This window comes from Apium graveolens, chromosome 2, assembly GCF_009905375.1.
Source record: "Apium graveolens cultivar Ventura chromosome 2, ASM990537v1, whole genome shotgun sequence".
Lineage (NCBI taxonomy): Eukaryota > Viridiplantae > Streptophyta > Magnoliopsida > Apiales > Apiaceae > Apium > Apium graveolens.
In genome coordinates, this window is record NC_133648.1 from 274,907,310 (window position 1) to 274,922,161 (window position 14,852).

Sequence of the window (14,852 nt, forward strand, 5' to 3'; positions counted from 1 at the left end):
GGCTCGTAAGAAAACTGTTTGGGGAAGTTTTTGTTTATAAGTTGTATTAATATTATTTATCCCCTGCAACCCTTTTCTGAAATACCCGCAAAAACACGAAACACGTATATTTAAACGGCAAATTACGAGTAAAATAATTTTAACATTTTACCAAAATAATTTTAAAATTAGCACAATAATTAATAATTAACTAAACAAAATTTTTAAAGATTTTTAAATCATTTTTACAGCACACATCGGATCCGTGTTTTATAATTAAACGAAACCACGCACGAGTCAAATAAATCCCAAAAATTTCCGAACAAATTTTAAAATTCTCGGAATATTCCAAACTTAATAAAGTGCAAATTTCATAATTTTTGAAACACTTCTGAATTTAATACTGAATTTACAATATAATGCCATCAGAAAAATTATTTAAAGATTAATAATCAATAAAATATTGATTTCTAAATTTCATAAAGTCCTAAAAATAATAAATAAAATTGTAAAGTGATAAGAACAATTTTAGAGTCAACCCAAATATTTATGGAAATATATTTTGAATAAAATCACCTCTAACCATGAAACAAATAACATAACGTCACCGCTAATTACACAAACGCTCCACGAACACCAATAATCACACATAATTAATAAAATATAAACAAAATAATATCCAACTGATAGAACCCATATACATAATTTATTTATTTAATTATTTAGTAATCACACCTTTAAATATTACAAAAATGTACGAGTCGTTATACCTTATACTGAAAGAGACATTGAATCATCAGATGATGATGTGGCTCCGAGAAGGAGGCATGCTGGTAAAGAACCGACGTATGATGCTAACCAGCGCCCCAGGAGCACTCGAGGGACGAATCCTCAAGATGTACAGGAGAGGATCAGGGCTCATGAAGTTGAGATCCAAATATTGAAGCGCGACCTGGAGGCGGACCTGGCCCCAAGACCCCCACTTGCTCTTAGGCGGAGAGACCCTCCTCCAATCATAGACCTGGATGGTCTAATACCAAGAAGGGTTGTTGCCCCTGTAAGTGTTTGTGCCCTAGAGACAACACTATGATGTTTTAGTTTAAGACATTTGGATTATTAATGTTTATGTTCTATCGATTATTTCCTTTATAATTTAGTAATTCTTAATTTACTGCAATATAAATGTTAGATTAATAAATGTCCTTGGATATATGATATGCAATTCTATATCTCTAAGTACGTGACTTATAAATGAGATTATGAGAATAATATCAATAATCCTAAAGGTTCCTAGTCGAGTATTATTATTAATGGACAATAATATTGCATTAAGACTGATGTGTTTGTTGACTGATGATCACATCTCATTGTTCATAGGTATAGTGATACTAAAGTCAAAAACACAGGCAGATGTATATGTACATGGTGCTGGACATACCCAATGTGAGTATCTACATGTTTGTTGTGTCATAAGTAATTCTCATAGTGATAATTATGTAATGGTCCTTAGACCTGAAGTCATTATATTTCTATACAAGAATTAATATACATTGATTACATTAAAAGTTATCCTTGACCGGGTAATGATAAAAGTGGACATTGGGTATATTATGAATTGTATGAGAAATATAAATGTTCTAGACGGGATTTAACCCTCCTATTTTAGGAGTGATATTATTGGCCTCTTGTGTGAGCTGGACTATGAAATGCGTGGCCACGCTCAAATATTGATTTGATATGATAGTCTACTCATTGATCAAGGAAACCTGGATTAAACATTAATGAGGATGACACATTACATGTCTCTAGTTTAATCTATAATATGTGGTTAAATGGATTATATTACATTGTACATTATTCACGAAAGGTTTAATCGATCACCGATTCAATTATTATTACTTGGGTAGCAATGATGTATTACTAGATGCCCCTCATTGTTTACGATTTTAAATTAGATTTAAAATTTGTTGCCAATGTAATAATAACATATGGGGTCACATACAAAGAATGCTTGAAGAATTATTTAATTTAAATTGGATTTAAATTAAATTAAAGTAATTTGAATTATTTATAATATTAAATTAAGTTTGACTTAATTAATTAGATAAATAATGATATTCAAATTTACTAATATTAATTATGAAATTTATTTGTTAAATAATTAAGTGAGACTTAATTATAATACAAATAGGAATTTCGAATTAATAATAACTCCTAATTAGTTAAGAGTTATAATTCGTTTTTCTACTCTCTATATAATATCTCTTGTGTGGCTAATTTTGAGGGTTCAAGACTTTTACTAAATCCCTAGCCACTAAGAGAGAAGATGGAGAGAGCAAGAAGAAACGAGTTTGTGCTAGTACACATCCAATCCTTGAGTTCAAGCATTCATGTGGATACCAATAGAGCGTAGATCGCGAGAGCGGGATGCGTGGTGATTGAACAATCTTTGGATTTCCATTATTTAACCAATTTGTAAAACTTCTTAAGGTAAACAATATGATTTACGAATTAAATATTTGTTTTTTGCATGGATCCTGCAGTGGGTTTCGAAAATTCCGATTTTTCACGTTTTTAATTACTGTTTCCTTGCGTTTATGTGCTCGAAACCCATCAGCCCCAAGGGCTGATCCAAGTGAACTTAAGCCCCTAGGAGATCCTGATGATCCAACTCCACCATTCACTGAAGAGATAATGAATGCCTACATCTCAAGAAAGTTTCAGATGCCCACCATCAAAGCATATGATGGTACTGGAGATCCCGCTAATCATGTCAGGACATTCTCTTATGCACAGTTGCTACAGCCCGTGAACGATGCTATTAAATGTCGGGCCTTTCCTCAAACCCTGTCGGGAGTGGTTCAAAGGTGGTACAGGCCTCAGAATTCAATTGGGTCTTTTAGATATTTAAGTCAATTGTTCATTAAATAATTCATCAGTGATAGAGTATATGAGAAAAGTTCAGCGTCTCTCGTGAGCAATTTGCAAGGAGCAAAGGAGTCCTTGAGAAATTATCTGAATCGTTTCATAAAGGAAGCCTTAAAGGTCCCAGATCTTGATGACAAGGTAGCTATGATAGCACTGCAGCAGGGAACTAGAGATGAGTTCTTCAATCAGAAAATGGGCAAAAATAAGAAAATGGCTAAAAATCCCAAAAAACGGGAAAAATCCCAAAAATTCAGGAAAACTAGAAAATAATTTCTAAAAATTATTCTTGAGCAAAATATTCCTGAAAAATCGAGTAAAATACCTATGAGTATTGGAATATTCCTGAAAAATTAGGAAAAATCATGAAAAAACCAAAAGGTACCAAAAAATTCTTGGAAAATTAGGGAAGCCCGTATGGATCAAAAGTACATAGATTTTTTTGTATTTTATAAAACTGTAGATTTTGATGTATTTGCTATTATATTTATATATCTAATTCTTCAAATAACCCACCTTTAAAATGACCAACTATAACCGTGAGTTAAGTCTTATCATGGTTAACAATAACTATAATCAAGGTCATTAATGTTTTTTTCACATTTATTTTTTACTTTCCATTAATTAATCACTTCATTACTTCTCACTTATTCTTTCTCTTCCCCATTTCTTAAAATTACCCCTCCATCCACTCATTCTCTCTCGTCTCCATTACTTAATTACCCCCTTCACCCACTTATTTTCATTCTTCCCCATTTCCTAAGAGCAACTCCAATGGATTTTTAGTTCATTCCCTAAATTTAATATAAAATATTGGATCTTAGTAAATTAAGACATCAACCGCTATTCACAACTCCAACAACATTCCCTATATTCATTCCTTATACATTATTTAATTATTAAAAAGTAACATTATTACATAAAGTGAAGAAAGAGAAAGTATTTTTTTCAAATATATATTATAAAATAAATGGAAGAAGATGAGAGAGGTTAGCTAAAGATAAGGAATGAGAAGAAGATCTTAGTGGATCTTAGGCAAATCCAACAGTGATCAAAAAATCCAAATTTGGGGCAGGTTACCCCAAATTCCATTCCAACAGTGATCCAAATGGTGATCCAAATTTGGATCAGTGAACAGTAGTGATCCAAATTTGGATCACTGATCCAAATTTGGATCACTTGATCTAATATAAAATAATGGTTTGTTATTTGTAGTTTACGAGATTTTAAATTGATTTTTGATTATTTAATTTTATAAAATTAATAGTAGAATATAATTAATAGTTAAGAAAATTTATTTTTAAAATAAAACTTAAAATAATGAGAAAATATAATTTCATAAAAATTTAAAAATAAAAAATAAAGAGGCACATATTGCACTTAGAGATGCATTATTTGAGCATTTGTGGGAAGAATATTAATTCAGAAAATTAGTGTGTTACAATGATATTTTGTATGTTAATTATTGCAATAAATGTGTTTTTCGTTAATTAAGTGCATAATTTTAATATTTTTATGTGTATTAATTTTTTTTGATTTAATTAATTTATGAAATGTTATATAAATTGTTACTAATGATTAAATGATAAATTTAAGATAAAATTGCTTAATATGATATTTATATATTATTATATGTAAAAAGTAATTTGGATCAAATATTTGGATCACACTGTTGGATTTGGTCAAAAATTTGGATCAGTATTTGGATTAGTTGGTGATCCAAATTTGGATTTTTGGATCACAACTGTTGGAGATGGCCTTAGTGATTTAAGAGAATCACTAGGATACTATTGGAGTAGTTTTTTTCTCCATATTCCTTACATTATAGTTTAAAACTCCAAATAGCTAAGCTGTTGGAGTTGCTCTAATTACCCCCTCCTTTCTAAATTATCATTCACTTATTTTTATTCTTCTTCATATCTTTTAAGTATGCACTATATTTTTTTTATCAAATTCCACCAATTTTTAACGTTTCGCATTTCAATAAAAATGCATTTATCTACCTTTTCAATTACCAACTATATTCGTATTACATACTTATTTAATATTATACCACTACGTCCAAACCTAATTGTCCTATTTTTTTTAAAAATAAATAAATATAATAATATATGCCATGAACAGTGTTTAAAAAATTGATCAACTCGAGTGAATACTCGGAAATCAGAGATGATCATATTCATATTTAAGCGAGTACTCAAATTCTGAAAACTAGTACTCAAAAAATCAGTCGATTACTCAAATTTTGGAGACGCAACTGAATACATTCGATTTCCGAGTTTCACAATATTGGTCATTTGTATGATTTATTATATACTTGAAGATTTGTATGTATATATACAATGAAATGTAAATATTTATCTAAAAATATCCAAAAAGATTTCAATGACTAATTAATTATATAATATACATAAAAAATATAACCTTGACAATTTTTTTATTAAAGTATGTGTAATACGTGTATAATACTTGAGAAAAGTTCAGCGTCTCTTGTGAGCATTGTGCAAGGAGCAAATGAGTCCTTGAGAAATTATCTGAATCGTTTCACAAAGGAAGACTTAAAGGTCACAAATTTTGATGACAAGGTAGCTATGATAATACTGCAGCAGGGAACTAGAGATGAGTTCTTCAATCAGAAAATGGGCAAAAATGAGAAAATGGCTAAAAATCCCAAAAAATGGGAAAAATCCCAAAAATTCAGGAAAATTAGAAAATAATTTCTAAAAATTATTTTTGAGCAAAATATTCCTGAAAAATCGAGTAAAATACCTGTGAGTATTGGAATATTCCTGAAAAATTAGGAAAAATTATGAAAAATATCATAAGGTACCAAACAATTCTTGGAAAATTAGGGAAGCCCATAGGGATGAATTCCAAAAGTACATGGATTTTTTTTGTATTTTATAAAATTGTAGATTTTGATATATTTGCTAGTATATTTTTGTTTTCAGAAATCTTAGCAAAATCTAAGAGATTTTGATGGATTTGTAGAAATTATTGCTCAAATCAGCAGGATTCTACGAGATTTATACAACAACTCCGACAAAATCTACGTACAATTAAAACCAGCCAAAATAACAACAATCATTCAAAATTATTGAATTGTTATAAATTCTCAAAAATCTAAATTTAATAACCATTTAAGAGTTTTTTGGAGCAATAAAGAATCATCTCCCTCCTCAAATTTTAAATTAAGAATCAAGAGATTATTGGAGATGCTCTGTTTGTTAAAGTTACTTTCTAATAGTACTATTATAAATTTAAAAAATAAGCACTATGCCCGTATTACACATACTTTAGTAAAAAAATTGTCAAGGTTATATTTTTTATGTATATTATATAATTAATTAATCATTAAAATCTTTTTGGATATTTTTAGATAAATATTTACAATTCATTGTATACATACATACAAATCATCAAGTATATAATAAATCATACAAATGACCAATATTGTGAAACTCGGAAATCGAATGTATTCAGTTGCGTCTCCAAAATTTGAGTAATCGACTGATTTTTTGAGTACTAGTTTTCAGCATTCGAGTACTCGCTTAAATATGAATATGATCATCTCTGATTTCCGAGTATTCACTCGAGTTGATCAATTTTTTAAACACCGCTCATGACATATATTATTATATTTATTTATTTATTAAAAAAATAGGACAATTAGTGACAGTGGTATAATATTAAATAAGTATGTAATACGAATATAATTGGTAATTGAAAAGGTAGATAAATGCATTTTCATTGAAATGCGAAACGTTAAAAATTGATGGAATTTGATAAAAAAAATATAGTGCATACTTAAGAGATATGAAAAAGAATAAAAATAAGTGAATGATAATTTAGAAAGGAGGGGGTAATTAGGAAACGGGGAAGAATGAAAATAAGTGGGTGGAGGGGGTAATTAAGTGTCTGTTTGAAAATTTTTAAAATAAATAACTTATGATTTAAAATGAATAAGTGACTTATAAGTGATAAGTAGATGGATATTTATAAGTTAAATAAGTGTTTGGTTCAATGTCAGAATTTTTTTACTTAACTTGCACTAAAATAAATAAATTTTAAATATAATTATCTTAATTCGTAAATCTTTAATTAGAAAGACATGTAAAAACATAAATTTTAAAACAAAAGTTAATAAAAAACAAAAAAATCAAAATAAGTTGAGAAAAAATACGTTGTTGCTAACATTTAACTTATTCGACTTATAAGTTGGGTCAACAAACACTAATAAACACTCATCGATAAGTACTTACGGGCTTATAAGCAAATAAGTTACTTATTTTGTTCGTCCAAACAGGCCCTAAGTACTGGAGATGAGATAGAATGAGTGGATGGAGGGGTAATTTTAAGAAATGGGGAAGAGAGAGAATAAGTGAGAAGTAATGAAGTGATTAATTAATGGAAAGTAAAAAATAAATGTGGAAAAGACATTAATGACCTTGGGTATAGTTATTGTTAACCATGATAAGACTTGACTCAGGGTTATAGTTGGTCATTTTAAAGGTGGGTTACTTGAAAAATTAGATATATATTGATGATTATAAGCAAATAAGTTACTTATTTTGTTCGGCCAAACAGACACTAAGTAATGGAGATGAGAGAGAATGAGTGGATGGAGGGGTAATTTTAAGAAATGGGGAAGACAGAGAATAAGTGAGAAGTAATGAAGTGATTAATTAATGGAAAGTAAAAAATAAATGTGGAAAAGACATTAATGTCCTTGAGTATAGTTATTGTTAACCATGATAAGACTTAACTCGGGTTATAGTTGGTAATTTTAAAGGGGGTAAAATGGCTATTTGGTCACTGTAGTCAGTAGTAACTTACAACTGAGTCACCAAGTTAAAAAAGCTTTCAGTCAAATCATGAAGTATTATAAAACTTACAAATTCATCATTGCTGTTAGTTCCGTTAAATTCCCTAACGGAAAAATGACGTGGCATACTCTCAACCTCATCTCAATTTTCAATTAGGTCATTAACTTTATCTTAATTTTCAATTAGATCATTAACTTTATCTCAATTTTCAATGAGGTTATATATGAGTTATATAAGAGTTAAAATTTAAATGTGGGACATATTTAAAATTTCTAACTAAAATGGGACACATTTACAAAGTAACTTATTAATATTAGATATATTATACAAATTCCCTAAGTTTAAAATTGAACATACTCATTTATTTCGTATACTTAGAAAAATATCACAACTTTCAGTTTAATTATTTTTTTTTCTGAATAGTTGCACTACACTTTAATTAAATTTAAATTTGCATAACCATTTAATTTATATTTTAAATTTTTTAGTTTTTTCTAAAATGTTACCCTTTCAATCCATATACTTATAATCGATACAAGTGAACAAATATTTAGATAATATGTTTATCCCAATAATTTTGTTTACTCCATTAATAGTGTTGATGTTTTTTGTATAATTAAAATATAAATAAATTTAGAATTAATAAAATATTTAAAATATCTTATTTCTAAATTTAATATTTCTCGTAGTTAAAATTGATATCACTGATGAATTTGAAAAAAATCGTTTGTTATATTTTCAATATTCAATTTTTTACCCGTAAGTGACCTAATCGAAAATTAACACATAATTTAGTGATGAATTTGAAAATTTAAAGATGATGTTACACAATTTAACATTCTCCGTTAAAGGTCAACACATTTTTAACGGCGGTGCAAGTATTCTGAACTTCAGTGATGTGATTGCAAGTTAATTACAAGTTCATGATGCGATTGAGAACTTTTTTAACTTGGTGACTCACTTGCAAATTACTAGTGACTACAGTGACCAAATAGTCATTTTACCCATTTTAAAGGTGGTTACTTGAGGAATTAGATATATATTGATTGATGGATTGATTAAAATGTGAATGTATAGTTACTTTTTGAAAGAAGTACATAAGTTAAATTGCTTGCAAAAATGTTTTCAACAAGAGGAAATAAAAAAAAACACAGCTGCAGCTAAAAAATTAAAAATTTCCAAACAAAGCACTTGTTCTTAATCTAACATAATTATCTCGGAAACTAACAAACACGATGGATACAACGAACATTTTGATGACATGCTCAGCAAAACAGAAAAGAAAAAAAATATCAGGACATACAGGTGCAAAGTGAGCTTTTTAAGAAATAAAATAAAATTGGAAGTGTTTGATACCCTGATCTACATATTTTCAACATATAATAACAATATAAGCTCCTTGTAACTGCACTATACTTGATGTTTAGTTCATCCTTCAAACCAGATCGATTTTGAACCTTGTTTAAGAAATGTGCAGACTTCAATCTTCAGGCAATTGTCCAATCTTCCCATGTGGATTCGGTTTCCTAATCTTCAGGCATGTCCAAAACATCAGATAAATTTCAGCTCTTCATAAGTCGGCAGTTGTGACCTAATTGAACATGAGATGGTTACGGAAGAGTTATATGAGCATGCATTTGCAAATATACTCTAGGCTGTGCAACATCTCCAATGTCATGTAGTATTGCTCCGATTTAACTCTCTTTGACATGTTCTTCAGATCTGCAATTCAAGATACATTATGAAACTCCCACAAGCAACTTAGGAACAAAGTACTGATGCCCACTAAAGAAAGTTGGAAAACATATCAAGTAAAAAGGTCTTACAATTATAAGAAACAACGCAAGTGGAGAGCAAATAGTATGCTAATAGAAGAATAGATGAACGAAGTTGGAAATGAATGCGAATAAATACAACAAAAACTAGCATACAAATGTGAACTATCCCTGCACTGTAATAGCTTGAAATTTATCTTTGCATTGGAAATTATATTGAACAACACTTAAAAATCATTATTATTTTGTATCCTTTGTACAATGGCATACACTGCAAACATAAACCACTCACTCACATTTATAACAAATGTGACAAGGTTGACTTAAAAGCAGCGTAGGCATCAATAGAAATAACGACAATCTAATTGATTTTTATCTACCCAAGTACAGAAAATTACAATCATAATCTGGCATCTTGCGAGTATGCGAAGAGAGGTCTCCCTTGTAACAGGAGTGAAGAATGACCCGTTTATATATTTTGCATTAATTTAGGGGAACCTAGAGCTGAGGGTAATGCAAGATGTGATGATTTTTCAGTGATCTAGCTAGGAGCTAAGGACATCATTTCAGAAGGTGAGTTAATACTGGAAATTTATTGGCCTAGTACATATGGGAGATCTATTAGCATACAACAAAGCTAAACAGATGGAAAACTAAATATCATATCTTCCATCCCTCACCATGGTACTTTCTAGTTAACGAAAATGCAGGATAGGAAATTTTATTATCTTCGCCGGTGTTCCTCATCACAGATAATCCATCTAAATAATGTACCACTTTCACAATGTCTTGATAGACATCATTACATAGCAACATATATTATCATCAACTGGAATAATTGCAATTTTTACAAAGTTTATATATTGGCAAATGGCAAAGAACTATATTATTTTTCGTCACATACTGAATAAAAGAACATGAAAAGCCCTTTACACTGCTTATCTGTTTGGGCACTGTAACATCTTGTCCAACAGAAAATTCGGAACTCTAAGTATACAATGTACATTACAACGTTACTTCTATACTTGTATAGCTTCTACTCTGGGAATTTTATGAATTCTGTTGCCAGTAATGGGGTATTTTCCGGTTAAAATCTAGAATAACTAAACAATTCAAAATCCAGCTAGCAATCTTTTACAACGCAGGTTAATAATCCGGGGACATCCATTAGTATTAAATGAAGATATAAAGATTACAGGTGAAATTACACAATAAAATTCCTGCATAAGTCATGGTTTAGAACCATGGCAGTCACAAATTTCTAAACATCCAACAATTTTAGAAAATAACATATAGTTTTCTTTAGACATTCTTTAGCATTAAAACTGCAAAGTCACACAACAAATGTAAACATTCATGCCTCAGATATAGTCCATGAAAGTCTTTAGAAAAACTGGATAACTTTTGGGAGAAAAAAACCCTATTTAAACCAAGAATGTCCTCAACTTTGATGACCCTCTAAGGTCACAAACTTTTTTCTGAGAAAAGATGACTTGATTGTGATAAAGAGGATTGATGAAACAACTGCAAACAGTACAGTCATAATTATTATACTGTAAAGAACAAATCACAATTTGAAATCATAAATTTTCATAATATACAGAATAAAATATCACAACCATGTTAAAATAAAAGTATAAATGATCTGATCCAAAAAAAAACTTAAACCAGATACTTTAGTTCATGAAATTTAATGGGTTGAATATCAAAATGGTCACTCAACTAAAGGTCATATATCATTTTAATCATCAAACTTATCGGGGTATCGTTTGAATCACTCAAGTCATTATAAATATCGAAAATATAACTCAAAATATGTATTTGAGAATTAAAAATTATTTTATGGAGTTCTATATATTTTTCTTGAATCCTATTACAACCAAATGAAAATGTATGAATTCTAGTATTTTATATAATATAGTAAGATTTTTAAAAATTTATCTACTATTTATTTTTAATTTTGTAGTCATTTTCTTTATTTAAATAAAAATAATTAGTAGATAAAATTTTAAAAATCTCACAAAATCATCTAAAATACTATGAATTTATAACTTTTCATTCCGTTGTAATAAGATTAAAGAAAAATGTTTAGAACTCCATAAAATAAATTTTAATTCTCGAGCACATATTTTGAGGTATCTATTTGATATTTATTATGACTTTAGTGATACAAATGATACCCCTTTAAGTTTAATGATTAAACTGATATATGGCATTCAGTTGAGTGACCACTTTGATATTTAACCCGAAATTTAATACTATTCCAATTGCCGTACCTACCAGGAGCAAGTTGCTAAGAAACATATAAATAATTTTCTAAGGAAACCCTGCGCAGGCTGATCGAACATAAAACAAACATACAAATATAAAACTAAAGAAAAACTTACTGCTGGACCTTCTCTTTTCTATGACTAACAATAAAATTAAATTAAAAGTGTATCCGGAATTATGCAGAATGTTGTTAACCAATAAGATTTACCGAATATATTCACTTGAAAGGGCTGCACATTTTAAAATAAGGTATTAAATATTTGCTGTACCTTTTGAAAATAAAGTCCAGGGTAGACAATGTGACAATCTGGAAGTTCTCGTATCTTTTCATCAATTGCCTGCCACAAGTAACAAAAATACAGTTTTGTAAGTTTATCAAGTAACTTGTGTATATAAATGCCAATATGGAAGGACAGAAAAATTCTTTTGGGTGTAAACTCCTGCTAATTTTAAATTAAAAGAAGTTCAAGTACACGTGTGTGCTTTGCTTACTCTCAGTTTTCAAGCAGCAGCAGCAGAAGACAGTGTTGGAAAAAACATTAGAACTGACTGACTTGATTTATAGTTTTTTTTTGAAAGGCAGGCGGGATATTAAACACCCCTACCCTCATGAGGAACTGAATATGCGGCCTTGTCATTGGATGAAGGGGAAGAAGTTGGACATATAACTAGGCTAACCCGAATCCTTATGATGGATTTATTAACCACCTCTAGTTCATTACATATAATTTTAGATCTGAGTAAGTTGCATCAAACACACACACGCACACATTATCATTATTATGCTTGACAATATATGATTCTATTCACTATTTACAAATAATCACCTGTCCATACATATGCTCATCAATACCATCATGCCTTACACATGCAAACTTGAGTTGTCCCCGCTTCCTCCTAGAACACTAAAAAATCATTGGTTGATGGGTAACAGGTTATGAATAACGAGGATTCTGGGTAATACTTTAACACAATCAACTGGTTATGCCACTAAATGACAGACAAGAAATTAATACGCTAGAGATAATTTCCAGAATATTCAGTTATGTACTTGGGATTATAGTCTGGCTTTCACTTAGGCTTACAACAGAATTACAAATAATTCTAGGTGGAAACACTAATCTTAGCCACCAACAGGGAAGCAATAATCATTTAGCGCCAGAAAACTACATTGTCCATTAAACAATTTTATTCTTAATAAAAAATGGTTAATGACCTAAATGCACACACATGTAATTTGTAAATACATAACCTCAAATCCCCAAATATACCAACTAGCACAGAACAAAATTGCCAAGAAAAGCAAATATATACTGATATTAAATAACATAATAGTGAATATGCTAAAAACACAAGTCAAGACAAAAGCAAAATCTACATAAATTCGAGTTCGATTATGCTATAAAATCATCCGACATGGTTCGATCAAAGTTGCTTCTGGAAACAATCATGAAAATGGTGTTGTTTCTTAAAATTCCTCTTCAAACCATCGTGTTCGACTAAATCCCAGCAATGATCCAACGACAGATTCGAACAAAAATCTACAACCTCTGCTTTTTCCGCGTTACGGAAAGGAATTGTTGTCTTTATTTTAAATCTTAAAGAGACCTTAACAAGGAAGAATATTTATGATCAAAAAGAGACAAACTTCAAATCAAAACATATCAAAGGTTAAAACAGCCCCAACTATAGAACATAGAGCATTCTGCGAGCTAGCACCAAGCAATTCGTAATATATGCTGTTTAAATCAAGTAATATTTATAGCAACAGACACACCAGATGAAGCACATACAAACTCCCAGACCCCTCACTCACCGTCTCTCTCTCATACCACACAATATTACAAATTCAATATAAAATAGTTCACAAAATCGCACCTGACAACAAAATCAAACCAACACTAAACAGTTCTATAATATGTAGCCATCTAACAATAGTACAAAAATCCTAAATAACTTGTATGTAGCAATTAATTACACTACCATAAACAATATGTATCTCGGTAATGATTAATAACAATAATAGCAATATCAAATTGAATACGAAACAAAAGCCCTTGACATCATAAAACTGGCAATCATAATCATGGTAGAAATTCAAAGCCTCACCCCAACTATAGTATTATCTTGAAAATGAACGATCATCTCATGGACATTAAAATTCGTATTTTGTTGTCCCATTCTTCCTTGAGAGCTGCAGGGGTAGTCTTCAGTCTGTTCTGGTGTTCCTCCCAACGTCGTTGGAATTTATCGAGCGAGTTGATTAGTAATTTCAACTGTGAAGCAAACTCCTCTGATGTTCTTACTTGATCATCTTCTTTATCAACGTCGCTGTAAGAGAGTCTTCTTCCTTTGTATTTAATAATAAGTCGCCGCCTCGTTTTTGGTTCTCGGTTTGGAGACAAACCTACAGAAATAGCCATGAGTGAGAGAGAGAGAATCTTAAACGGGGAGAGAATAAAGACGGAGAATCTAAAATTGGGGGGGGGGGAGAGAGAGAGAGAGAGAGCGGAGACAGAGAATCTAAAACAGGGGCAGAGAGAGAGAGATAAAAACGGAGAGAGAGAGAGATAAAAACGGAGAGAGAGAGAGAGAGAGAGAGCGCGGAGAGAGAGAGAGAGAGCGGAGAGAGAGAATCAAAAGCCGGGCAGAGAGAGAGCGGAGAGAGAATCTAAAACGGGGCAGAGAGAAGAGACGTAATGAAGGAACAGGGGTTTGTTTAAATAGAGAGAATCTGGATGGGGAGCTGGCGGTAAGCTGTAATTTGGCGGTGGGGATACGCGCTAAATTCTCAAACACGCGTTAAACTCTCACCCTTTCCCGTTTAATTATTTTCATAAAAACCTATTTGTTTATAATTCAAAATATAATAACTTTTACTTACAAATAAATATATTAACTTTTAATTAGTTAGAAACTATTTTGGAAGTGTTATGATATATTTTTATAAGTAAATTAAAAATTAAAATAAATAATTGTAATATTTTTCAAAATTTATATTAATCAATTCAATTTTTAATTTAATTATAATTCTTTTTTACTTATTTTTTTACTTATTATACAAACATAAAAAAAA